The sequence below is a fragment of the Hydractinia symbiolongicarpus genome, chromosome 4, assembly GCF_029227915.1.
Source record: "Hydractinia symbiolongicarpus strain clone_291-10 chromosome 4, HSymV2.1, whole genome shotgun sequence".
In the NCBI taxonomy this organism is placed as follows: Eukaryota; Metazoa; Cnidaria; class Hydrozoa; order Anthoathecata; family Hydractiniidae; genus Hydractinia; species Hydractinia symbiolongicarpus.
In genome coordinates, this window is record NC_079878.1 from 6,825,659 (window position 1) to 6,843,932 (window position 18,274).

General features: G+C 50.4%; 66 non-coding genes across 66 annotated transcripts; 23 read left to right on the forward strand and 43 right to left on the reverse strand.

Annotated features, from left to right (window-relative positions):
• The first annotated feature begins 62 nt into the window (after positions 1-62).
• Trnai-uau (transfer RNA isoleucine (anticodon UAU)) lies at positions 63-155 on the forward strand. Its single transcript is given in 2 exon segments — positions 63-100; positions 120-155. It is a non-coding gene; the product is annotated as a tRNA-Ile (tRNA).
• Positions 156-279: 124 nt separating this feature from the next.
• On the reverse strand, positions 280-353 carry Trnai-aau (transfer RNA isoleucine (anticodon AAU)). The gene has a single exon. It is a non-coding gene; the product is annotated as a tRNA-Ile (tRNA).
• A 182-nt stretch (positions 354-535) lies between these two features.
• On the reverse strand, positions 536-608 carry Trnat-ugu (transfer RNA threonine (anticodon UGU)). The gene has a single exon. It is a non-coding gene; the product is annotated as a tRNA-Thr (tRNA).
• Positions 609-757: 149 nt separating this feature from the next.
• Positions 758-850, forward strand: Trnai-uau (transfer RNA isoleucine (anticodon UAU)). The gene is given in 2 exon segments: positions 758-795; positions 815-850. It is a non-coding gene; the product is annotated as a tRNA-Ile (tRNA).
• Positions 851-974: 124 nt separating this feature from the next.
• Trnai-aau (transfer RNA isoleucine (anticodon AAU)) lies at positions 975-1,048 on the reverse strand. The gene has a single exon. It is a non-coding gene; the product is annotated as a tRNA-Ile (tRNA).
• Positions 1,049-1,452: 404 nt separating this feature from the next.
• On the forward strand, positions 1,453-1,545 carry Trnai-uau (transfer RNA isoleucine (anticodon UAU)). Its single transcript is given in 2 exon segments — positions 1,453-1,490; positions 1,510-1,545. It is a non-coding gene; the product is annotated as a tRNA-Ile (tRNA).
• A 124-nt stretch (positions 1,546-1,669) lies between these two features.
• Positions 1,670-1,743, reverse strand: Trnai-aau (transfer RNA isoleucine (anticodon AAU)). Its single transcript has one exon. It is a non-coding gene; the product is annotated as a tRNA-Ile (tRNA).
• Positions 1,744-1,925: 182 nt separating this feature from the next.
• Trnat-ugu (transfer RNA threonine (anticodon UGU)) lies at positions 1,926-1,998 on the reverse strand. Its single transcript has one exon. It is a non-coding gene; the product is annotated as a tRNA-Thr (tRNA).
• Positions 1,999-2,147: 149 nt separating this feature from the next.
• Trnai-uau (transfer RNA isoleucine (anticodon UAU)) lies at positions 2,148-2,240 on the forward strand. Its single transcript is given in 2 exon segments — positions 2,148-2,185; positions 2,205-2,240. It is a non-coding gene; the product is annotated as a tRNA-Ile (tRNA).
• A 380-nt stretch (positions 2,241-2,620) lies between these two features.
• Trnat-ugu (transfer RNA threonine (anticodon UGU)) lies at positions 2,621-2,693 on the reverse strand. The gene has a single exon. It is a non-coding gene; the product is annotated as a tRNA-Thr (tRNA).
• A 366-nt stretch (positions 2,694-3,059) lies between these two features.
• On the reverse strand, positions 3,060-3,133 carry Trnai-aau (transfer RNA isoleucine (anticodon AAU)). Its single transcript has one exon. It is a non-coding gene; the product is annotated as a tRNA-Ile (tRNA).
• A 182-nt stretch (positions 3,134-3,315) lies between these two features.
• Trnat-ugu (transfer RNA threonine (anticodon UGU)) lies at positions 3,316-3,388 on the reverse strand. The gene has a single exon. It is a non-coding gene; the product is annotated as a tRNA-Thr (tRNA).
• Positions 3,389-3,537: 149 nt separating this feature from the next.
• Positions 3,538-3,630, forward strand: Trnai-uau (transfer RNA isoleucine (anticodon UAU)). Its single transcript is given in 2 exon segments — positions 3,538-3,575; positions 3,595-3,630. It is a non-coding gene; the product is annotated as a tRNA-Ile (tRNA).
• A 124-nt stretch (positions 3,631-3,754) lies between these two features.
• Positions 3,755-3,828, reverse strand: Trnai-aau (transfer RNA isoleucine (anticodon AAU)). Its single transcript has one exon. It is a non-coding gene; the product is annotated as a tRNA-Ile (tRNA).
• A 182-nt stretch (positions 3,829-4,010) lies between these two features.
• Trnat-ugu (transfer RNA threonine (anticodon UGU)) lies at positions 4,011-4,083 on the reverse strand. The gene has a single exon. It is a non-coding gene; the product is annotated as a tRNA-Thr (tRNA).
• Positions 4,084-4,232: 149 nt separating this feature from the next.
• Trnai-uau (transfer RNA isoleucine (anticodon UAU)) lies at positions 4,233-4,325 on the forward strand. The gene is given in 2 exon segments: positions 4,233-4,270; positions 4,290-4,325. It is a non-coding gene; the product is annotated as a tRNA-Ile (tRNA).
• Positions 4,326-4,449: 124 nt separating this feature from the next.
• Positions 4,450-4,523, reverse strand: Trnai-aau (transfer RNA isoleucine (anticodon AAU)). The gene has a single exon. It is a non-coding gene; the product is annotated as a tRNA-Ile (tRNA).
• Positions 4,524-4,705: 182 nt separating this feature from the next.
• Trnat-ugu (transfer RNA threonine (anticodon UGU)) lies at positions 4,706-4,778 on the reverse strand. The gene has a single exon. It is a non-coding gene; the product is annotated as a tRNA-Thr (tRNA).
• Positions 4,779-5,145: 367 nt separating this feature from the next.
• Trnai-aau (transfer RNA isoleucine (anticodon AAU)) lies at positions 5,146-5,219 on the reverse strand. The gene has a single exon. It is a non-coding gene; the product is annotated as a tRNA-Ile (tRNA).
• A 182-nt stretch (positions 5,220-5,401) lies between these two features.
• Positions 5,402-5,474, reverse strand: Trnat-ugu (transfer RNA threonine (anticodon UGU)). The gene has a single exon. It is a non-coding gene; the product is annotated as a tRNA-Thr (tRNA).
• A 149-nt stretch (positions 5,475-5,623) lies between these two features.
• Positions 5,624-5,716, forward strand: Trnai-uau (transfer RNA isoleucine (anticodon UAU)). Its single transcript is given in 2 exon segments — positions 5,624-5,661; positions 5,681-5,716. It is a non-coding gene; the product is annotated as a tRNA-Ile (tRNA).
• Positions 5,717-5,840: 124 nt separating this feature from the next.
• On the reverse strand, positions 5,841-5,914 carry Trnai-aau (transfer RNA isoleucine (anticodon AAU)). The gene has a single exon. It is a non-coding gene; the product is annotated as a tRNA-Ile (tRNA).
• A 182-nt stretch (positions 5,915-6,096) lies between these two features.
• On the reverse strand, positions 6,097-6,169 carry Trnat-ugu (transfer RNA threonine (anticodon UGU)). The gene has a single exon. It is a non-coding gene; the product is annotated as a tRNA-Thr (tRNA).
• A 149-nt stretch (positions 6,170-6,318) lies between these two features.
• Positions 6,319-6,411, forward strand: Trnai-uau (transfer RNA isoleucine (anticodon UAU)). The gene is given in 2 exon segments: positions 6,319-6,356; positions 6,376-6,411. It is a non-coding gene; the product is annotated as a tRNA-Ile (tRNA).
• Positions 6,412-6,535: 124 nt separating this feature from the next.
• Positions 6,536-6,609, reverse strand: Trnai-aau (transfer RNA isoleucine (anticodon AAU)). The gene has a single exon. It is a non-coding gene; the product is annotated as a tRNA-Ile (tRNA).
• Positions 6,610-6,862: 253 nt separating this feature from the next.
• On the reverse strand, positions 6,863-6,935 carry Trnat-ugu (transfer RNA threonine (anticodon UGU)). The gene has a single exon. It is a non-coding gene; the product is annotated as a tRNA-Thr (tRNA).
• A 149-nt stretch (positions 6,936-7,084) lies between these two features.
• On the forward strand, positions 7,085-7,177 carry Trnai-uau (transfer RNA isoleucine (anticodon UAU)). The gene is given in 2 exon segments: positions 7,085-7,122; positions 7,142-7,177. It is a non-coding gene; the product is annotated as a tRNA-Ile (tRNA).
• Positions 7,178-7,301: 124 nt separating this feature from the next.
• Trnai-aau (transfer RNA isoleucine (anticodon AAU)) lies at positions 7,302-7,375 on the reverse strand. Its single transcript has one exon. It is a non-coding gene; the product is annotated as a tRNA-Ile (tRNA).
• A 253-nt stretch (positions 7,376-7,628) lies between these two features.
• Trnat-ugu (transfer RNA threonine (anticodon UGU)) lies at positions 7,629-7,701 on the reverse strand. The gene has a single exon. It is a non-coding gene; the product is annotated as a tRNA-Thr (tRNA).
• Positions 7,702-7,850: 149 nt separating this feature from the next.
• Trnai-uau (transfer RNA isoleucine (anticodon UAU)) lies at positions 7,851-7,943 on the forward strand. The gene is given in 2 exon segments: positions 7,851-7,888; positions 7,908-7,943. It is a non-coding gene; the product is annotated as a tRNA-Ile (tRNA).
• A 380-nt stretch (positions 7,944-8,323) lies between these two features.
• Positions 8,324-8,396, reverse strand: Trnat-ugu (transfer RNA threonine (anticodon UGU)). Its single transcript has one exon. It is a non-coding gene; the product is annotated as a tRNA-Thr (tRNA).
• A 149-nt stretch (positions 8,397-8,545) lies between these two features.
• On the forward strand, positions 8,546-8,638 carry Trnai-uau (transfer RNA isoleucine (anticodon UAU)). Its single transcript is given in 2 exon segments — positions 8,546-8,583; positions 8,603-8,638. It is a non-coding gene; the product is annotated as a tRNA-Ile (tRNA).
• Positions 8,639-9,240: 602 nt separating this feature from the next.
• Positions 9,241-9,333, forward strand: Trnai-uau (transfer RNA isoleucine (anticodon UAU)). Its single transcript is given in 2 exon segments — positions 9,241-9,278; positions 9,298-9,333. It is a non-coding gene; the product is annotated as a tRNA-Ile (tRNA).
• Positions 9,334-9,457: 124 nt separating this feature from the next.
• On the reverse strand, positions 9,458-9,531 carry Trnai-aau (transfer RNA isoleucine (anticodon AAU)). Its single transcript has one exon. It is a non-coding gene; the product is annotated as a tRNA-Ile (tRNA).
• A 404-nt stretch (positions 9,532-9,935) lies between these two features.
• On the forward strand, positions 9,936-10,028 carry Trnai-uau (transfer RNA isoleucine (anticodon UAU)). The gene is given in 2 exon segments: positions 9,936-9,973; positions 9,993-10,028. It is a non-coding gene; the product is annotated as a tRNA-Ile (tRNA).
• A 124-nt stretch (positions 10,029-10,152) lies between these two features.
• Positions 10,153-10,226, reverse strand: Trnai-aau (transfer RNA isoleucine (anticodon AAU)). The gene has a single exon. It is a non-coding gene; the product is annotated as a tRNA-Ile (tRNA).
• Positions 10,227-10,630: 404 nt separating this feature from the next.
• On the forward strand, positions 10,631-10,723 carry Trnai-uau (transfer RNA isoleucine (anticodon UAU)). The gene is given in 2 exon segments: positions 10,631-10,668; positions 10,688-10,723. It is a non-coding gene; the product is annotated as a tRNA-Ile (tRNA).
• Positions 10,724-10,847: 124 nt separating this feature from the next.
• Positions 10,848-10,921, reverse strand: Trnai-aau (transfer RNA isoleucine (anticodon AAU)). The gene has a single exon. It is a non-coding gene; the product is annotated as a tRNA-Ile (tRNA).
• A 182-nt stretch (positions 10,922-11,103) lies between these two features.
• Positions 11,104-11,176, reverse strand: Trnat-ugu (transfer RNA threonine (anticodon UGU)). The gene has a single exon. It is a non-coding gene; the product is annotated as a tRNA-Thr (tRNA).
• A 149-nt stretch (positions 11,177-11,325) lies between these two features.
• Trnai-uau (transfer RNA isoleucine (anticodon UAU)) lies at positions 11,326-11,418 on the forward strand. Its single transcript is given in 2 exon segments — positions 11,326-11,363; positions 11,383-11,418. It is a non-coding gene; the product is annotated as a tRNA-Ile (tRNA).
• Positions 11,419-11,542: 124 nt separating this feature from the next.
• On the reverse strand, positions 11,543-11,616 carry Trnai-aau (transfer RNA isoleucine (anticodon AAU)). The gene has a single exon. It is a non-coding gene; the product is annotated as a tRNA-Ile (tRNA).
• A 182-nt stretch (positions 11,617-11,798) lies between these two features.
• Trnat-ugu (transfer RNA threonine (anticodon UGU)) lies at positions 11,799-11,871 on the reverse strand. The gene has a single exon. It is a non-coding gene; the product is annotated as a tRNA-Thr (tRNA).
• Positions 11,872-12,020: 149 nt separating this feature from the next.
• Trnai-uau (transfer RNA isoleucine (anticodon UAU)) lies at positions 12,021-12,113 on the forward strand. The gene is given in 2 exon segments: positions 12,021-12,058; positions 12,078-12,113. It is a non-coding gene; the product is annotated as a tRNA-Ile (tRNA).
• Positions 12,114-12,493: 380 nt separating this feature from the next.
• Trnat-ugu (transfer RNA threonine (anticodon UGU)) lies at positions 12,494-12,566 on the reverse strand. The gene has a single exon. It is a non-coding gene; the product is annotated as a tRNA-Thr (tRNA).
• Positions 12,567-12,715: 149 nt separating this feature from the next.
• Positions 12,716-12,808, forward strand: Trnai-uau (transfer RNA isoleucine (anticodon UAU)). Its single transcript is given in 2 exon segments — positions 12,716-12,753; positions 12,773-12,808. It is a non-coding gene; the product is annotated as a tRNA-Ile (tRNA).
• A 124-nt stretch (positions 12,809-12,932) lies between these two features.
• Positions 12,933-13,006, reverse strand: Trnai-aau (transfer RNA isoleucine (anticodon AAU)). Its single transcript has one exon. It is a non-coding gene; the product is annotated as a tRNA-Ile (tRNA).
• A 182-nt stretch (positions 13,007-13,188) lies between these two features.
• On the reverse strand, positions 13,189-13,261 carry Trnat-ugu (transfer RNA threonine (anticodon UGU)). Its single transcript has one exon. It is a non-coding gene; the product is annotated as a tRNA-Thr (tRNA).
• A 149-nt stretch (positions 13,262-13,410) lies between these two features.
• Positions 13,411-13,503, forward strand: Trnai-uau (transfer RNA isoleucine (anticodon UAU)). The gene is given in 2 exon segments: positions 13,411-13,448; positions 13,468-13,503. It is a non-coding gene; the product is annotated as a tRNA-Ile (tRNA).
• A 380-nt stretch (positions 13,504-13,883) lies between these two features.
• Positions 13,884-13,956, reverse strand: Trnat-ugu (transfer RNA threonine (anticodon UGU)). The gene has a single exon. It is a non-coding gene; the product is annotated as a tRNA-Thr (tRNA).
• A 149-nt stretch (positions 13,957-14,105) lies between these two features.
• Positions 14,106-14,198, forward strand: Trnai-uau (transfer RNA isoleucine (anticodon UAU)). The gene is given in 2 exon segments: positions 14,106-14,143; positions 14,163-14,198. It is a non-coding gene; the product is annotated as a tRNA-Ile (tRNA).
• Positions 14,199-14,322: 124 nt separating this feature from the next.
• Trnai-aau (transfer RNA isoleucine (anticodon AAU)) lies at positions 14,323-14,396 on the reverse strand. The gene has a single exon. It is a non-coding gene; the product is annotated as a tRNA-Ile (tRNA).
• A 182-nt stretch (positions 14,397-14,578) lies between these two features.
• On the reverse strand, positions 14,579-14,651 carry Trnat-ugu (transfer RNA threonine (anticodon UGU)). Its single transcript has one exon. It is a non-coding gene; the product is annotated as a tRNA-Thr (tRNA).
• Positions 14,652-15,017: 366 nt separating this feature from the next.
• Positions 15,018-15,091, reverse strand: Trnai-aau (transfer RNA isoleucine (anticodon AAU)). The gene has a single exon. It is a non-coding gene; the product is annotated as a tRNA-Ile (tRNA).
• A 182-nt stretch (positions 15,092-15,273) lies between these two features.
• Positions 15,274-15,346, reverse strand: Trnat-ugu (transfer RNA threonine (anticodon UGU)). Its single transcript has one exon. It is a non-coding gene; the product is annotated as a tRNA-Thr (tRNA).
• A 149-nt stretch (positions 15,347-15,495) lies between these two features.
• Trnai-uau (transfer RNA isoleucine (anticodon UAU)) lies at positions 15,496-15,588 on the forward strand. Its single transcript is given in 2 exon segments — positions 15,496-15,533; positions 15,553-15,588. It is a non-coding gene; the product is annotated as a tRNA-Ile (tRNA).
• A 124-nt stretch (positions 15,589-15,712) lies between these two features.
• Trnai-aau (transfer RNA isoleucine (anticodon AAU)) lies at positions 15,713-15,786 on the reverse strand. Its single transcript has one exon. It is a non-coding gene; the product is annotated as a tRNA-Ile (tRNA).
• A 182-nt stretch (positions 15,787-15,968) lies between these two features.
• Trnat-ugu (transfer RNA threonine (anticodon UGU)) lies at positions 15,969-16,041 on the reverse strand. The gene has a single exon. It is a non-coding gene; the product is annotated as a tRNA-Thr (tRNA).
• Positions 16,042-16,190: 149 nt separating this feature from the next.
• Trnai-uau (transfer RNA isoleucine (anticodon UAU)) lies at positions 16,191-16,283 on the forward strand. Its single transcript is given in 2 exon segments — positions 16,191-16,228; positions 16,248-16,283. It is a non-coding gene; the product is annotated as a tRNA-Ile (tRNA).
• A 124-nt stretch (positions 16,284-16,407) lies between these two features.
• On the reverse strand, positions 16,408-16,481 carry Trnai-aau (transfer RNA isoleucine (anticodon AAU)). The gene has a single exon. It is a non-coding gene; the product is annotated as a tRNA-Ile (tRNA).
• Positions 16,482-16,663: 182 nt separating this feature from the next.
• Trnat-ugu (transfer RNA threonine (anticodon UGU)) lies at positions 16,664-16,736 on the reverse strand. The gene has a single exon. It is a non-coding gene; the product is annotated as a tRNA-Thr (tRNA).
• A 149-nt stretch (positions 16,737-16,885) lies between these two features.
• Trnai-uau (transfer RNA isoleucine (anticodon UAU)) lies at positions 16,886-16,978 on the forward strand. Its single transcript is given in 2 exon segments — positions 16,886-16,923; positions 16,943-16,978. It is a non-coding gene; the product is annotated as a tRNA-Ile (tRNA).
• Positions 16,979-17,102: 124 nt separating this feature from the next.
• Positions 17,103-17,176, reverse strand: Trnai-aau (transfer RNA isoleucine (anticodon AAU)). Its single transcript has one exon. It is a non-coding gene; the product is annotated as a tRNA-Ile (tRNA).
• Positions 17,177-17,358: 182 nt separating this feature from the next.
• On the reverse strand, positions 17,359-17,431 carry Trnat-ugu (transfer RNA threonine (anticodon UGU)). Its single transcript has one exon. It is a non-coding gene; the product is annotated as a tRNA-Thr (tRNA).
• Positions 17,432-17,580: 149 nt separating this feature from the next.
• Trnai-uau (transfer RNA isoleucine (anticodon UAU)) lies at positions 17,581-17,673 on the forward strand. Its single transcript is given in 2 exon segments — positions 17,581-17,618; positions 17,638-17,673. It is a non-coding gene; the product is annotated as a tRNA-Ile (tRNA).
• A 124-nt stretch (positions 17,674-17,797) lies between these two features.
• Positions 17,798-17,871, reverse strand: Trnai-aau (transfer RNA isoleucine (anticodon AAU)). The gene has a single exon. It is a non-coding gene; the product is annotated as a tRNA-Ile (tRNA).
• Positions 17,872-18,053: 182 nt separating this feature from the next.
• Positions 18,054-18,126, reverse strand: Trnat-ugu (transfer RNA threonine (anticodon UGU)). The gene has a single exon. It is a non-coding gene; the product is annotated as a tRNA-Thr (tRNA).
• Between the last annotated feature and the right edge of the window lie 148 nt (positions 18,127-18,274).

An 18,274-nucleotide genomic window follows, 5' to 3' on the forward strand; every position in this document is an offset into this window, starting at 1 on the left:
ATGCCCTACTGGACCATGACTATTCTAATCACGGACCTCAGCTTTCCCGTTAACATCCACGGGCTCCAGTGGCGTAGTCGGTTAGCGCGTCGTACTTATAAGTCAGTATCGACAAAGACATGCGAAGATCGGGAGTTCGAGCCTCCCCTGGAGCAAGGTTTCTTTTCATGCGCCGTCAACACAAGCCACAGCACGGGCAGATCACCAGTAAAATCTAGCAACGTGGCAGTGCACCCAGGTTGTTTTGATCCCGTCAACGTGACGGCAAAGCCCGTAAAATGGCCAGTGTGGGGCTCGAACCCACGACATTCGCGTTATTAGCACGACGCTCTAGCCGACTGAGCTAACCGGCCGTGAACGCGTGAACACGGACTCACTTCCTAAGTCAACTCTAAGCAAAATACTTTTATTTTTTTACTCAAAACGTTACCGTCATATTTCTCACGCTTTGATACGAGTCCAAGCAATGCAAATAGCCGCAACCCGCTCGAAAGAGGAGTCATGTTAGGCCAACTTTAAACGGACATTCCCTGAAAGCCCTCGGAGAGATTTGAACTCTCGACCCCTGGTTTACAAGACCAGTGCTCTAACCCCTGAGCTACGAAGGCACGCGATCCTTGCCAAATACGAAAAGTCGGTGCATCAGGCAAAACAGGCCAGTTGCAACGTGTACTTGCCATAAAGTGATACCGTCAATGCCCTACTGGACCATGACTATTCTAATCACGGACCTCAGCTTTCCCGTTAACATCCACGGGCTCCAGTGGCGTAGTCGGTTAGCGCGTCGTACTTATAAGTCAGTATCGACAAAGACATGCGAAGATCGGGAGTTCGAGCCTCCCCTGGAGCAAGGTTTCTTTTCATGCGCCGTCAACACACGCCACAGCACGGGCAGATCACCAGTAAAATCTAGCAACGTGGCAGTGCACCCAGGTTGTTTTGATCCCGTCAACGTGACGGCAAAGCCCGTAAAATGGCCAGTGTGGGGCTCGAACCCACGACATTCGCGTTATTAGCACGACGCTCTAGCCGACTGAGCTAACCGGCCGTGAACGCGTGAACACGGACTCACTTCCTAAGTCAACTCTAAGCAAAATACTTTTATTTTTTTACTCAAAACGTTACCGTCATATTTCTCACGCTTTGATACGAGTCCAAGCAATGCAAATAGCCGCAACCCGCTCGAAAGAGGAGTCATGTTAGACCAACTTTAAACGGACATTCCCTGAAAGCCCACGGAGAGATTTGAACTCTCGACCCCTGGTTTACAAGACCAGTGCTCTAAGCCCTGAGCTACGAAGGCACGCGATCCTTGCCAAATACGAAAAGTCGGTGCATCAGGCAAAACAGGCCAGTTGCAACGTGTACTTGCCATAAAGTGATACCGTCAATGCCCTACTGGACCATGACTATTCTAATCACGGACCTCAGCTTTCCCGTTAACATCCACGGGCTCCAGTGGCGTAGTCGGTTAGCGCGTCGTACTTATAAGTCAGTATCGACAAAGACATGCGAAGATCGGGAGTTCGAGCCTCCCCTGGAGCAAGGTTTCTTTTCATGCGCCGTCAACACACGCCACAGCACGGGCAGATCACCAGTAAAATCTAGCAACGTGGCAGTGCACCCAGGTTGTTTTGATCCCGTCAACGTGACGGCAAAGCCCGTAAAATGGCCAGTGTGGGGCTCGAACCCACGACATTCGCGTTATTAGCACGACGCTCTAGCCGACTGAGCTAACCGGCCGTGAACGCGTGAACACGGACTCACTTCCTAAGTCAACTCTAAGCAAAATACTTTTATTTTTTTACTCAAAACGTTACCGTCATATTTCTCACGCTTTGATACGAGTCCAAGCAATGCAAATAGCCGCAACCCGCTCGAAAGAGGAGTCATGTTAGGCCAACTTTAAACGGACATTCCCTGAAAGCCCTCGGAGAGATTTGAACTCTCGACCCCTGGTTTACAAGACCAGTGCTCTAACCCCTGAGCTACGAAGGCACGCGATCCTTGCCAAATACGAAAAGTCGGTGCATCAGGCAAAACAGGCCAGTTGCAACGTGTACTTGCCATAAAGTGATACCGTCAATGCCCTACTGGACCATGACTATTCTAATCACGGACCTCAGCTTTCCCGTTAACATCCACGTGCTCCAGTGGCGTAGTCGGTTAGCGCGTCGTACTTATAAGTCAGTATCGACAAAGACATGCGAAGATCGGGAGTTCGAGCCTCCCCTGGAGCAAGGTTTCTTTTCATGCGCCGTCAACACACGCCACAGCACGGGCAGATCACCAGTAAAATCTAGCAACGTGGCAGTGCACCCAGGTTGTTTTGATCCCGTCAACGTGACGGCAAAGCCCGTAAAATGGCCAGTGTGGGGCTCGAACCCACAACATTCGCGTTATTAGCACGACGCTCTAGCCGACTGAGCTAACCGGCCGTGAACGCGTGAACACGGACTCACTTCCTAAGTCAACTCTAAGCAAAATACTTTTATTTTTTTACTCAAAACGTTACCGTCATATTTCTCACGCTTTGATACGAGTCCAAGCAATGCAAATAGCCGCAACCCGCTCGAAAGAGGAGTCATGTTAGGCCAACTTTAAACGGACATTCCCTGAAAGCCCTCGGAGAGATTTGAACTCTCGACCCCTGGTTTACAAGACCAGTGCTCTAACCCCTGAGCTACGAAGGCACGCGATCCTTGCCAAATACGAAAAGTCGGTGCATCAGGCAAAACAGGCCAGTTGCAACGTGTACTTGCCATAAAGTGATACCGTCAATGCCCTACTGGACCATGACTATTCTAATCACGGACCTCAGCTTTCCCGTTAACATCCACGGGCTCCAGTGGCGTAGTCGGTTAGCGCGTCGTACTTATAAGTCAGTATCGACAAAGACATGCGAAGATCAGGAGTTCGAGCCTCCCCTGGAGCAAGGTTTCTTTTCATGCGCCGTCAACACACGCCACAGCACGGGCAGATCACCAGTAAAATCTAGCAACGTGGCAGTGCACCCAGGTTGTTTTGATCCCGTCAACGTGACGGCAAAGCCCGTAAAATGGCCAGTGTGGGGCTCGAACCCACGACATTCGCGTTATTAGCACGACGCTCTAGCCGACTGAGCTAACCGGCCGTGAACGCGTGAACACGGACTCACTTCCTAAGTCAACTCTAAGCAAAATACTTTTATTTTTTTACTCAAAACGTTACCGTCATATTTCTCACGCTTTGATACGAGTCCAAGCAATGCAAATAGCCGCAACCCGCTCGAAAGAGGAGTCATGTTAGGCCAACTTTAAACGGACATTCCCTGAAAGCCCTCGGAGAGATTTGAACTCTCGACCCCTGGTTTACAAGACCAGTGCTCTAACCCCTGAGCTACGAAGGCACGCGATCCTTGCCAAATACGAAAAGTCGGTGCATCAGGCAAAACAGGCCAGTTGCAACGTGTACTTGCCATAAAGTGATACCGTCAATGCCCTACTGGACCATGACTATTCTAATCACGGACCTCAGCTTTCCCGTTAACATCCACGGGCTCCAGTGGCGTAGTCGGTTAGCGCGTCGTACTTATAAGTCAGTATCGACAAAGACATGCGAAGATCGGGAGTTCGAGCCTCCCCTGGAGCAAGGTTTCTTTTCATGCGCCGTCAACACACGCCACACCACGGGCAGATCACCAGTAAAATCTAGCAACGTGGCAGTGCACCCAGGTTGTTTTGATCCCGTCAACGTGACGGCAAAGCCCGTAAAATGGCCAGTGTGGGGCTCGAACCCACGACATTCGCGTTATTAGCACGACGCTCTAGCCGACTGAGCTAACCGGCCGTGAACGCGTGAACACGGACTCACTTCCTAAGTCAACTCTAAGCAAAATACTTTTATTTTTTTACTCAAAACGTTACCGTCATATTTCTCACGCTTTGATACGAGTCCAAGCAATGCAAATAGCCGCAACCCGCTCGAAAGAGGAGTCATGTTAGGCCAACTTTAAACGGACATTCCCTGAAAGCCCTCGGAGAGATTTGAACTCTCGACCCCTGGTTTACAAGACCAGTGCTCTAACCCCTGAGCTACGAAGGCACGCGATCCTTGCCAAATACGAAAAGTCGGTGCATCAGGCAAAACAGGCCAGTTGCAACGTGTACTTGCCATAAAGTGATACCGTCAATGCCCTACTGGACCATGACTATTCTAATCACGGACCTCAGCTTTCCCGTTAACATCCACGGGCTCCAGTGGCGTAGTCGGTTAGCGCGTCGTACTTATAAGTCAGTATCGACAAAGACATGCGAAGATCGGGAGTTCGAGCCTCCCCTGGAGCAAGGTTTCTTTTCATGCGCCGTCAACACACGCCACAGCACGGGCAGATCACCAGTAAAATCTAGCAACGTGGCAGTGCACCCAGGTTGTTTTGATCCCGTCAACGTGACGGCAAAGCCCGTAAAATGGCCAGTGTGGGGCTCGAACCCACGACATTCGCGTTATTAGCACGACGCTCTAGCCGACTGAGCTAACCGGCCGTGAACGCGTGAACACGGACTCACTTCCTAAGTCAACTCTAAGCAAAATACTTTTATTTTTTTACTCAAAACGTTACCGTCATATTTCTCACGCTTTGATACGAGTCCAAGCAATGCAAATAGCCGCAACCCGCTCGAAAGAGGAGTCATGTTAGGCCAACTTTAAACGGACATTCCCTGAAAGCCCTCGGAGAGATTTGAACTCTCGACCCCTGGTTTACAAGACCAGTGCTCTAACCCCTGAGCTACGAAGGCACGCGATCCTTGCCAAATACGAAAAGTCGGTGCATCAGGCAAAACAGGCCAGTTGCAACGTGTACTTGCCATAAAGTGATACCGTCAATGCCCTACTGGACCATGACTATTCTAATCACGGACCTCAGCTTTCCCGTTAACATCCACGGGCTCCAGTGGCGTAGTCGGTTAGCGCGTCGTACTTATAAGTCAGTATCGACAAAGACAATGCGAAGATCGGGGGTTCGAGCCTCCCCTGGAGCAAGGTTTCTTTTCATGCGCCGTCAACACACGCCACAGCACGGGCAGATCACCAGTAAAATCTAGCAACGTGGCAGTGCACCCAGGTTGTTTTGATCCCGTCAACGTGACGGCAAAGCCCGTAAAATGGCCAGTGTGGGGCTCGAACCCACGACATTCGCGTTATTAGCACGACGCTCTAGCCGACTGAGCTAACCGGCCGTGAACGCGTGAACACGGACTCACTTCCTAAGTCAACTCTAAGCAAAATACTTTTATTTTTTTACTCAAAACGTTACCGTCATATTTCTCACGCTTTGATACGAGTCCAAGCAATGCAAATAGCCGCAACCCGCTCGAAAGAGGAGTCATGTTAGGCCAACTTTAAACGGACATTCCCTGAAAGCCCTCGGAGAGATTTGAACTCTCGACCCCTGGTTTACAAGACCAGTGCTCTAACCCCTGAGCTACGAAGGCACGCGATCCTTGCCAAATACGAAAAGTCGGTGCATCAGGCAAAACAGGCCAGTTGCAACGTGTACTTGCCATAAAGTGATACCGTCAATGCCCTACTGGACCATGACTATTCTAATCACGGACCTCAGCTTTCCCGTTAACATCCACGGGCTCCAGTGGCGTAGTCGGTTAGCGCGTCGTACTTATAAGTCAGTATCGACAAAGACATGCGAAGATCGGGAGTTCGAGCCTCCCCTGGAGCAAGGTTTCTTTTCATGCGCCGTCAACACACGCCACAGCACGGGCAGATCACCAGTAAAATCTAGCAACGTGGCAGTGCACCCAGGTTGTTTTGATCCCGTCAACGTGACGGCAAAGCCCGTAAAATGGCCAGTGTGGGGCTCGAACCCACGACATTCGCGTTATTAGCACGACGCTCTAGCCGACTGAGCTAACCGGCCGTGAACGCGTGAACACGGACTCACTTCCTAAGTCAACTCTAAGCAAAATACTTTTATTTTTTTACTCAAAACGTTACCGTCATATTTCTCACGCTTTGATACGAGTCCAAGCAATGCAAATAGCCGCAACCCGCTCGAAAGAGGAGTCATGTTAGGCCAACTTTAAACGGACATTCCCTGAAAGCCCTCGGAGAGATTTGAACTCTCGACCCCTGGTTTACAAGACCAGTGCTCTAACCCCTGAGCTACGAAGGCACGCAATCCTTGCCAAATACGAAAAGTCGGTGCATCAGGCAAAACAGGCCAGTTGCAACGTGTACTTGCCATAAAGTGATACCGTCAATGCCCTACTGGACCATGACTATTCTAATCACGGACCTCAGCTTTCCCGTTAACATCCACGGGCTCCAGTGGCGTAGTCGGTTAGCGCGTCGTACTTATAAGTCAGTATCGACAAAGACATGCGAAGATCGGGAGTTCGAGCCTCCCCTGGAGCAAGGTTTCTTTTCATGCGCCGTCAACACACGCCACAGCACGGGCAGATCACCAGTAAAATCTAGCAACGTGGCAGTGCACCCAGGTTGTTTTGATCCCGTCAACGTGACGGCAAAGCCCGTAAAATGGCCAGTGTGGGGCTCGAACCCACGACATTCGCGTTATTAGCACGACGCTCTAGCCGACTGAGCTAACCGGCCGTGAACGCGTGAACACGGACTCACTTCCTAAGTCAACTCTAAGCAAAATACTTTTATTTTTTTACTCAAAACGTTACCGTCATATTTCTCACGCTTTGATACGAGTCCAAGCAATGCAAATAGCTGCAACCCGCTCGAAAGACGTTACCGTCATATTTCTCACGCTTTGATACGAGTCCAAGCAATGCAAATAGCCGCAACCCGCTCGAAAGAGGAGTCATGTTAGGCCAACTTTAAACGGACATTCCCTGAAAGCCCTCGGAGAGATTTGAACTCTCGACCCCTGGTTTACAAGACCAGTGCTCTAACCCCTGAGCTACGAAGGCACGCGATCCTTGCCAAATACGAAAAGTCGGTGCATCAGGCAAAACAGGCCAGTTGCAACGTGTACTTGCCATAAAGTGATACCGTCAATGCCCTACTGGACCATGACTATTCTAATCACGGACCTCAGCTTTCCCGTTAACATCCACGGGCTCCAGTGGCGTAGTCGGTTAGCGCGTCGTACTTATAAGTCAGTATCGACAAAGACATGCGAAGATCGGGAGTTCGAGCCTCCCCTGGAGCAAGGTTTCTTTTCATGCGCCGTCAACACACGCCACAGCACGGGCAGATCACCAGTAAAATCTAGCAACGTGGCAGTGCACCCAGGTTGTTTTGATCCCGTCAACGTGACGGCAAAGCCCGTAAAATGGCCAGTGTGGGGCTCGAACCCACGACATTCGCGTTATTAGCACGACGCTCTAGCCGACTGAGCTAACCGGCCGTGAACGCGTGAACACGGACTCACTTCCTAAGTCAACTCTAAGCAAAATACTTTTATTTTTTTACTCAAAACGTTACCGTCATATTTCTCACGCTTTGATACGAGTCCAAGCAATGCAAATAGCTGCAACCCGCTCGAAAGACGTTACCGTCATATTTCTCACGCTTTGATACGAGTCCAAGCAATGCAAATAGCCGCAACCCGCTCGAAAGAGGAGTCATGTTAGGCCAACTTTAAACGGACATTCCCTGAAAGCCCTCGGAGAGATTTGAACTCTCGACCCCTGGTTTACAAGACCAGTGCTCTAACCCCTGAGCTACGAAGGCACGCGATCCTTGCCAAATACGAAAAGTCGGTGCATCAGGCAAAACAGGCCAGTTGCAACGTGTACTTGCCATAAAGTGATACCGTCAATGCCCTACTGGACCATGACTATTCTAATCACGGACCTCAGCTTTCCCGTTAACATCCACGGGCTCCAGTGGCGTAGTCGGTTAGCGCGTCGTACTTATAAGTCAGTATCGACAAAGACATGCGAAGATCGGGAGTTCGAGCCTCCCCTGGAGCAAGGTTTCTTTTCATGCGCCGTCAACACACGCCACAGCACGGGCAGATCACCAGTAAAATCTAGCAACGTGGCAGTGCACCCAGGTTGTTTTGATCCCGTCAACGTGACGGCAAAGCCCGTAAAATGGCCAGTGTGGGGCTTGAACCCACGACATTCGCGTTATTAGCACGACGCTCTAGCCGACTGAGCTAACCGGCCGTGAACGCGTGAACACGGACTCACTTCCTAAGTCAACTCTAAGCAAAATACTTTTATTTTTTTACTCAAAACGTTACCGTCATATTTCTCACGCTTTGATACGAGTCCAAGCAATGCAAATAGCCGCAACCCGCTCGAAAGAGGAGTCATGTTAGGCCAACTTTAAACGGACATTCCCTGAAAGCCCTCGGAGAGATTTGAACTCTCGACCCCTGGTTTACAAGACCAGTGCTCTAACCCCTGAGCTACGAAGGCACGCGATCCTTGCCAAATACGAAAAGTCGGTGCATCAGGCAAAACAGGCCAGTTGCAACGTGTACTTGCCATAAAGTGATACCGTCAATGCCCTACTGGACCATGACTATTCTAATCACGGACCTCAGCTTTCCCGTTAACATCCACGGGCTCCAGTGGCGTAGTCGGTTAGCGCGTCGTACTTATAAGTCAGTATCGACAAAGACATGCGAAGATCGGGAGTTCGAGCCTCCCCTGGAGCAAGGTTTCTTTTCATGCGCCGTCAACACACGCCACAGCACGGGCAGATCACCAGTAAAATCTAGCAACGTGGCAGTGCACCCAGGTTGTTTTGATCCCGTCAACGTGACGGCAAAGCCCGTAAAATGGCCAGTGTGGGGCTCGAACCAACGACATTCGCGTTATTAGCACGACGCTCTAGCCGACTGAGCTAACCGGCCGTGAACGCGTGAACACGGACTCACTTCCTAAGTCAACTCTAAGCAAAATACTTTTATTTTTTTACTCAAAACGTTACCGTCATATTTCTCACGCTTTGATACGAGTCCAAGCAATGCAAATAGCCGCAACCCGCTCGAAAGAGGAGTCATGTTAGGCCAACTTTAAACGGACATTCCCTGAAAGCCCTCGGAGAGATTTGAACTCTCGACCCCTGGTTTACAAGACCAGTGCTCTAACCCCTGAGCTGCGAAGGCACGCGATCCTTGCCAAATACGAAAAGTCGGTGCATCAGGCAAAACAGGCCAGTTGCAACGTGTACTTGCCATAAAGTGATACCGTCAATGCCCTACTGGACCATGACTATTCTAATCACGGACCTCAGCTTTCCCGTTAACATCCACGGGCTCCAGTGGCGTAGTCGGTTAGCGCGTCGTACTTATAAGTCAGTATCGACAAAGACATGCGAAGATCGGGAGTTCGAGCCTCCCCTGGAGCAAGGTTTCTTTTCATGCGCCGTCAACACACGCCACAGCACGGGCAGATCACCAGTAAAATCTAGCAACGTGGCAGTGCACCCAGGTTGTTTTGATCCCGTCAACGTGACGGCAAAGCCCGTAAAATGGCCAGTGTGGGGCTCGAACCCACGACATTCGCGTTATTAGCACGACGCTCTAGCCGACTGAGCTAACCGGCCGTGAACGCGTGAACACTGACTCACTTCCTAAGTCAACTCTAAGCAAAATACTTTTATTTTTTTACTCAAAACGTTACCGTCATATTTCTCACGCTTTGATACGAGTCCAAGCAATGCAAATAGCCGCAACCCGCTCGAAAGAGGAGTCATGTTAGGCCAACTTTAAACGGACATTCCCTGAAAGGCCTCGGAGAGATTTGAACTCTCGACCCCTTGTTTACAAGACCAGTGCTCTAACCCCTGAGCTACGAAGGCACGCGATCCTTGCCAAATACGAAAAGTCGGTGCATCAGGCAAAACAGGCCAGTTGCAACGTGTACTTGCCATAAAGTGATACCGTCAATGCCCTACTGGACCATGACTATTCTAATCACGGACCTCAGCTTTCCCGTTAACATCCACGGGCTCCAGTGGCGTAGTCGGTTAGCGCGTCGTACTTATAAGTCAGTATCGACAAAGACATGCGAAGATCGGGAGTTCGAGCCTCCCCTGGAGCAAGGTTTCTTTTCATGCGCCGTCAACACACGCCACAGCACGGGCAGATCACCAGTAAAATCTAGCAACGTGGCAGTGCACCCAGGTTGTTTTGATCCCGTCAACGTGACGGCAAAGCCCGTAAAATGGCCAGTGTGGGGCTCGAACCCACGACATTCGCGTTATTAGCACGACGCTCTAGCCGACTGAGCTAACCGGCCGTGAACGCGTGAACACGGACTCACTTCCTAAGTCAACTCTAAGCAAAATACTTTTATTTTTTTACTCAAAACGTTACCGTCATATTTCTCACGCTTTGATACGAGTCCAAGCAATGCAAATAGCCGCAACCCGCTCGAAAGAGGAGTCATGTTAGGCCAACTTTAAACGGACATTCCCTGAAAGGCCTCGGAGAGATTTGAACTCTCGACCCCTGGTTTACAAGACCAGTGCTCTAACCCCTGAGCTACGAAGGCACGCGATCCTTGCCAAATACGAAAAGTCGGTGCATCAGGCAAAACAGGCCAGTTGCAACGTGTACTTGCCATAAAGTGATACCGTCAATGCCCTACTGGACCATGACTATTCTAATCACGGACCTCAGCTTTCCCGTTAACATCCACGGGCTCCAGTGGCGTAGTCGGTTAGCGCGTCGTACTTATAAGTCAGTATCGACAAAGACATGCGAAGATCGGGAGTTCGAGCCTCCCCTGGAGCAAGGTTTCTTTTCATGCGCCGTCAACACACGCCACAGCACGGGCAGATCACCAGTAAAATCTAGCAACGTGGCAGTGCACCCAGGTTGTTTTGATCCCGTCAACGTGACTGCAAAGCCCGTAAAATGGCCAGTGTGGGGCTCGAACCCACGACATTCGCGTTATTAGCACGACGCTCTAGCCGACTGAGCTAACCGGCCGTGAACGCGTGAACACGGACTCACTTCCTAAGTCAACTCTAAGCAAAATACTTTTATTTTTTTACTCAAAACGTTACCGTCATATTTCTCACGCTTTGATACGAGTCCAAGCAATGCAAATAGCCGCAACCCGCTCGAAAGAGGAGTCATGTTAGGCCAACTTTAAACGGACATTCCCTGAAAGCCCTCGGAGAGATTTGAACTCTCGACCCCTGGTTTACAAGACCAGTGCTCTAACCCCTGAGCTACGAAGGCACGCGATCCTTGCCAAATACGAAAAGTCGGTGCATCAGGCAAAACAGGCCAGTTGCAACGTGTACTTGCCATAAAGTGATACCGTCAATGCCCTACTGGACCATGACTATTCTAATCACGGACCTCAGCTTTCCCGTTAACATCCACGGGCTCCAGTGGCGTAGTCGGTTAGCGCGTCGTACTTATAAGTCAGTATCGACAAAGACATGCGAAGATCGGGAGTTCGAGCCTCCCCTGGAGCAAGGTTTCTTTTCATGCGCCGTCAACACACGCCACAGCACGGGCAGATCACCAGTAAAATCTAGCAACGTGGCAGTGCACCCAGGTTGTTTTGATCCCGTCAACGTGACGGCAAAGCCCGTAAAATGGCCAGTGTGGGGCTCGAACCCACGACATTCGCGTTATTAGCACGACGCTCTAGCCGACTGAGCTAACCGGCCGTGAACGCGTGAACACGGACTCACTTCCTAAGTCAACTCTAAGCAAAATACTTTTATTTTTTTACTCAAAACGTTACCGTCATATTTCTCACGCTTTGATACGAGTCCAAGCAATGCAAATAGCCGCAACCCGCTCGAAAGAGGAGTCATGTTAGGCCAACTTTAAACGGACATTCCCTGAAAGCCCTCGGAGAGATTTGAACTCTCGACCCCTGGTTTACAAGACCAGTGCTCTAACCCCTGAGCTACGAAGGCACGCGATCCTTGCCAAATACGAAAAGTCGGTGCATCAGGCAAAACAGGCCAGTTGCAACGTGTACTTGCCATAAAGTGATACCGTCAATGCCCTACTGGACCATGACTATTCTAATAACGGACCTCAGCTTTCCCGTTAACATCCACGGGCTCCAGTGGCGTAGTCGGTTAGCGCGTCGTACTTATAAGTCAGTATCGACAAAGACATGCGAAGATCGGGAGTTCGAGCCTCCCCTGGAGCAAGGTTTCTTTTCATGCGCCGTCAACACACGCCACAGCACGGTCAGATCACCAGTAAAATCTAGCAACGTGGCAGTGCACCCAGGTTGTTTTGATCCCGTCAACGTGACGGCAAAGCCCGTAAAATGGCCAGTGTGGGGCTCAAACTCACGACATTCGCGTTATTAGCACGACGCTCTAGCCGACTGAGCTAACCGGCCGTGAACGCGTGAACACGGACTCACTTCCTAAGTCAACTCTAAGCAAAATACTTTTATTTTTTTACTCAAAACGTTACCGTCATATTTCTCACGCTTTGATACGAGTCCAAGCAATGCAAATAGCCGCAACCCGCTCGAAAGAGGAGTAATGTTAGGCCAACTTTAAACGGACATTCCCTGAAAGCCCTCGGAGAGATTTGAACTCTCGACCCCTGGTTTACAAGACCAGTGCTCTAACCCCTGAGCTACGAAGGCACGCGATCCTTGCCAAATACGAAAAGTCGGTGCATCAGGCAAAACAGGCCAGTTGCAACGTGTACTTGCCATAAAGTGATACCGTCAATGCCCTACTGGACCATGACTATTCTAATCACGGACCTCAGCTTTCCCGTTAACATCCACGGGCTCCAGTGGCGTAGTCGGTTAGCGCGTCGTACTTATAAGTCAGTATCGACAAAGACATGCGAAGATCGGGAGTTCGAGCCTCCCCTGGAGCAAGGTTTCTTTTCATGCGCCGTCAACACACGCCACAGCACGGGCAGATCACCAGTAAAATCTAGCAACGTGGCAGTGCACCCAGGTTGTTTTGATCCCGTCAACGTGACGGCAAAGCCCGTAAAATGGCCAGTGTGGGGCTCGAACCCACGACATTCGCGTTATTAGCACGACGCTCTAGCCGACTGAGCTAACCGGCCGTGAACGCGTGAACACGGACTCACTTCCTAAGTCAACTCTAAGCAAAATACTTTTATTTTTTTACTCAAAACGTTACCGTCATATTTCTCACGCTTTGATACGAGTCCAAGCAATGCAAATAGCCGCAACCCGCTCGAAAGAGGAGTCATGTTAGGCCAACTTTAAACGGACATTCCCTGAAAGCCCTCGGAGAGATTTGAACTCTCGACCCCTGGTTTACAAGACCAGTGCTCTAACCCCTGAGCTACGAAGGCACGCGATCCTTGCCAAATACGAAAAGTCGGTGCATCAGGCAAAACAGGCCAGTTGCAACGTGTACTTGCCATAAAGTGATACCGTCAATGCCCTACTGGACCATGACTATTCTAATCACGGACCTCAGCTTTCCCGTTAACATCCACGGGCTCCAGTGGCGTAGTCGGTTAGCGCGTCGTACTTATAAGTCAGTATCGACAAAGACATGCGAAGATCGGGAGTTCGAGCCTCCCCTGGAGCAAGGTTTCTTTTCATGCGCCGTCAACACACGCCACAGCACGGGCAGATCACCAGTAAAATCTAGCAACGTGGCAGTGCACCCAGGTTGTTTTGATCCCGTCAACGTGACGGCAAAGCCCGTAAAATGGCCAGTGTGGGGCTCTAACCCACGACATTCGCGTTATTAGCACGACGCTCTAGCCGACTGAGCTAACCGGCCGTGAACGCGTGAACACGGACTCACTTCCTAAGTCAACTCTAAGCAAAATACTTTTATTTTTTTACTCAAAACGTTACCGTCATATTTCTCACGCTTTGATACGAGTCCAAGCAATGCAAATAGCCGCAACCCGCTCGAAAGAGGAGTCATGTTAGGCCAACTTTAAACGGACATTCCCTGAAAGCCCTCGGAGAGATTTGAACTCTCGACCCCTGGTTTACAAGACCAGTGCTCTAACCCCTGAGCTACGAAGGCACGCGATCCTTGCCAAATACGAAAAGTCGGTGCATCAGGCAAAACAGGCCAGTTGCAACGTGTACTTGCCATAAAGTGATACCGTCAATGCCCTACTGGACCATGACTATTCTAATCACGGACCTCAGCTTTCCCGTTAACATCCACGGGCTCCAGTGGCGTAGTCGGTTAGCGCGTCGTACTTATAAGTCAGTATCGACAAAGACATGCGAAGATCGGGAGTTCGAGCCTCCCCTGGAGCAAGGTTTCTTTTCATGCGCCGTCAACACACGCCACAGCACGGGCAGATCACCAGTAAAATCTAGCAACGTGGCAGTGCACCCAGGTTGTTTTGATCCCGTCAACGTGACGGCAAAGCCCGTAAAATGGCCAGTGTGGGGCTCGAACCCACGACATTCGCGTTATTAGCACGACGCTCTAGCCGACTGAGCTAACCGGCCGTGAACGCGTGAACACGGACTCACTTCCTAAGTCAACTCTAAGCAAAATACTTTTATTTTTTTACTCAAAACGTTACCGTCATATTTCTCACGCTTTGATACGAGTCCAAGCAATGCAAATAGCCGCAACCCGCTCGAAAGAGGAGTCATGTTAGGCCAACTTTAAACGGACATTCCCTGAAAGCCCTCGGAGAGATTTGAACTCTCGACCCCTGGTTTACAAGACCAGTGCTCTAACCCCTGAGCTACGAAGGCACGCGATCCTTGCCAAATACGAAAAGTCGGTGCATCAGGCAAAACAGGCCAGTTGCAACGTGTACTTGCCATAAAGTGATACCGTCAATGCCCTACTGGACCATGACTATTCTAATCACGGACCTCAGCTTTCCCGTTAACATCCACGGGCTCCAGTGGCGTAGTCGGTTAGCGCGTCGTACTTATAAGTCAGTATCGACAAAGACATGCGAAGATCGGGAGTTCGAGCCTCCCCTGTAGCAAGGTTTCTTTTCATGCGCCGTCAACACACGCCACAGCACGGGCAGATCACCAGTAAAATCTAGCAACGTGGCAGTGCACCCAGGTTGTTTTGATCCCGTCAACGTGACGGCAAAGCCCGTAAAATGGCCAGTGTGGGGCTCGAACCCACGACATTCGCGTTATTAGCACGACGCTCTAGCCGACTGAGCTAACCGGCCGTGAACGCGTGAACACGGACTCACTTCCTAAGTCAACTCTAAGCAAAATACTTTTATTTTTTTACTCAAAACGTTACCGTCATATTTCTCACGCTTTGATACGAGTCCAAGCAATGCAAATAGCCGCAACCCGCTCGAAAGAAGAGTCATGTTAGGCCAACTTTAAACGGACATTCCCTGAAAGCCCTCGGAGAGATTTGAACTCTCGACCCCTGGTTTACAAGACCAGTGCTCTAACCCCTGAGCTACGAAGGCACGCGATCCTTGCCAAATACGAAAAGTCGGTGCATCAGGCAAAACAGGCCAGTTGCAACGTGTACTTGCCATAAAGTGATACCGTCAATGCCCTACTGGACCATGACTATTCTAATCACGGACCTCAGCTTTCCCGTTAACATCCACGGGCTCCAGTGGCGTAGTCGGTTAGCGCGTCGTACTTATAAGTCAGTATCGACAAAGACATGCGAAGATCGGGAGTTCGAGCCTCCCCTGGAGCAAGGTTTCTTTTCATGCGCCGTCAACACACGCCACAGCACGGGCAGATCACCAGTAAAATCTAGCAACGTGGCAGTGCACCCAGGTTGTTTTGATCCCGTCAACGTGACGGCAAAGCCCGTAAAATGGCCAGTGTGGGGCTCGAACCCACGACATTCGCGTTATTAGCACGACGCTCTAGCCGACTGAGCTAACCGGCCGTGAACGCGTGAACACGGACTCACTTCCTAAGTCAACTCTAAGCAAAATACTTTTATTTTTTTACTCAAAACGTTACCGTCATATTTCTCACGCTTTGATACGAGTCCAAGCAATGCAAATAGCCGCAACCCGCTCGAAAGAGGAGTCATGTTAGGCCAACTTTAAACGGACATTCCCTGAAAGCCCTCGGAGAGATTTGAACTCTCGACCCCTGGTTTACAAGACCAGTGCTCTAACCCCTGAGCTACGAAGGCACGCGATCCTTGCCAAATACGAAAAGTCGGTGCATCAGGCAAAACAGGCCAGTTGCAACGTGTACTTGCCATAAAGTGATACCGTCAATGCCCTACTGGACCATGACTATTCTAATCACGGACCTCAGCTTTCCCGTTAACATCCACGGGCTCCAGTGGCGTAGTCGGTTAGCGCGTCGTACTTATAAGTCAGTATCGACAAAGACATGCGAAGATCGGGAGTTCGAGCCTCCCCTGGAGCAAGGTTTCTTTTCATGCGCCGTCAACACACGCCACAGCACGGGCAGATCACCAGTAAAATCTAGCAACGTGGCAGTGCACCCAGGTTGTTTTGATCCCGTCAACGTGACGGCAAAGCCCGTAAAATGGCCAGTGTGGGGCTCGAACCCACGACATTCGCGTTATTAGCACGACGCTCTAGCCGACTGAGCTAACCGGCCGTGAACGCGTGAACACGGACTCACTTCCTAAGTCAACTCTAAGCAAAATACTTTTATTTTTTTACTCAAAACGTTACCGTCATATTTCTCACGCTTTGATACGAGTCCAAGCAATGCAAATAGCCGCAACCCGCTCGAAAGAGGAGTCATGTTAGGCCAACTTTAAACGGACATTCCCTGAAAGCCCTCGGAGAGATTTGAACTCTCGACCCCTGGTTTACAAGACCAGTGCTCTAACCCCTGAGCTACGAAGGCACGCGATCCTTGCCAAATACGAAAAGTCGGTGCATCAGGCAAAACAGGCCAGTTGCAACGTGTACTTGCCATAAAGTGATACCGTCAATGCCCTACTGGACCATGACTATTCTAATCACGGACCTCAGCTTTCCCGTTAACATCCACGGGCTCCAGTGGCGTAGTCGGTTAGCGCGTCGTACTTATAAGTCAGTATCGACAAAGACATGCGAAGATCGGGAGTTCGAGCCTCCCCTGGAGCAAGGTTTCTTTTCATGCGCCGTCAACACACGCCACAGCACGGGCAGATCACCAGTAAAATCTAGCAACGTGGCAGTGCACCCAGGTTGTTTTGATCCCGTCAACGTGACGGCAAAGCCCGTAAAATGGCCAGTGTGGGGCTCGAACCCACGACATTCGCGTTATTAGCACGACGCTCTAGCCGACTGAGCTAACCGGCCGTGAACGCGTGAACACGGACTCACTTCCTAAGTCAACTCTAAGCAAAATACTTTTATTTTTTTACTCAAAACGTTACCGTCATATTTCTCACGCTTTGATACGAGTCCAAGCAATGCAAATAGCCGCAACCCGCTCGAAAGAGGAGTCATGTTAGGCCAACTTTAAACGGACATTCCCTGAAAGCCCTCGGAGAGATTTGAACTCTCGACCCCTGGTTTACAAGACCAGTGCTCTAACCCCTGAGCTACGAAGGCACGCGATCCTTGCCAAATACGAAAAGTCGGTGCATCAGGCAAAACAGGCCAGTTGCAACGTGTACTTGCCATAAAGTGATACCGTCAATGCCCTACTGGACCATGACTATTCTAATCACGGACCTCAGCTTTCCCGTTAACATCCACGGGCTCCAGTGGCGTAGTCGGTTAGCGCGTCGTACTTATAAGTCAGTATCGACAAAGACATGCGAAGATCGGGAGTTCGAGCCTCCCCTGGAGCAAGGTTTCTTTTCATGCGCCGTCAACACACGCCACAGCACGGGCAGATCACCAGTAAAATCTAGCAACGTGGCAGTGCACCCAGGTTGTTTTGATCCCGTCAACGTGACGGCAAAGCCCGTAAAATGGCCAGTGTGGGGCTCGAACCCACGACATTCGCGTTATTAGCACGACGCTCTAGCCGACTGAGCTAACCGGCCGTGAACGCGTGAACACGGACTCACTTCCTAAGTCAACTCTAAGCAAAATACTTTTATTTTTTTACTCAAAACGTTACCGTCATATTTCTCACGCTTTGATACGAGTCCAAGCAATGCAAATAGCCGCAACCCGCTCGAAAGAGGAGTCATGTTAGGCCAACTTTAAACGGACATTCCCTGAAAGCCCTCGGAGAGATTTGAACTCTCGACCCCTGGTTTACAAGACCAGTGCTCTAACCCCTGAGCTACGAAGGCACGCGATCCTTGCCAAATACGAAAAGTCGGTGCATCAGGCAAAACAGGCCAGTTGTAACGTGTACTTGCCATAAAGTGATACCGTCAATGCCCTACTGGACCATGACTATTCTAATCACGGACCTCAGCTTTCCCGTTAACATCCACG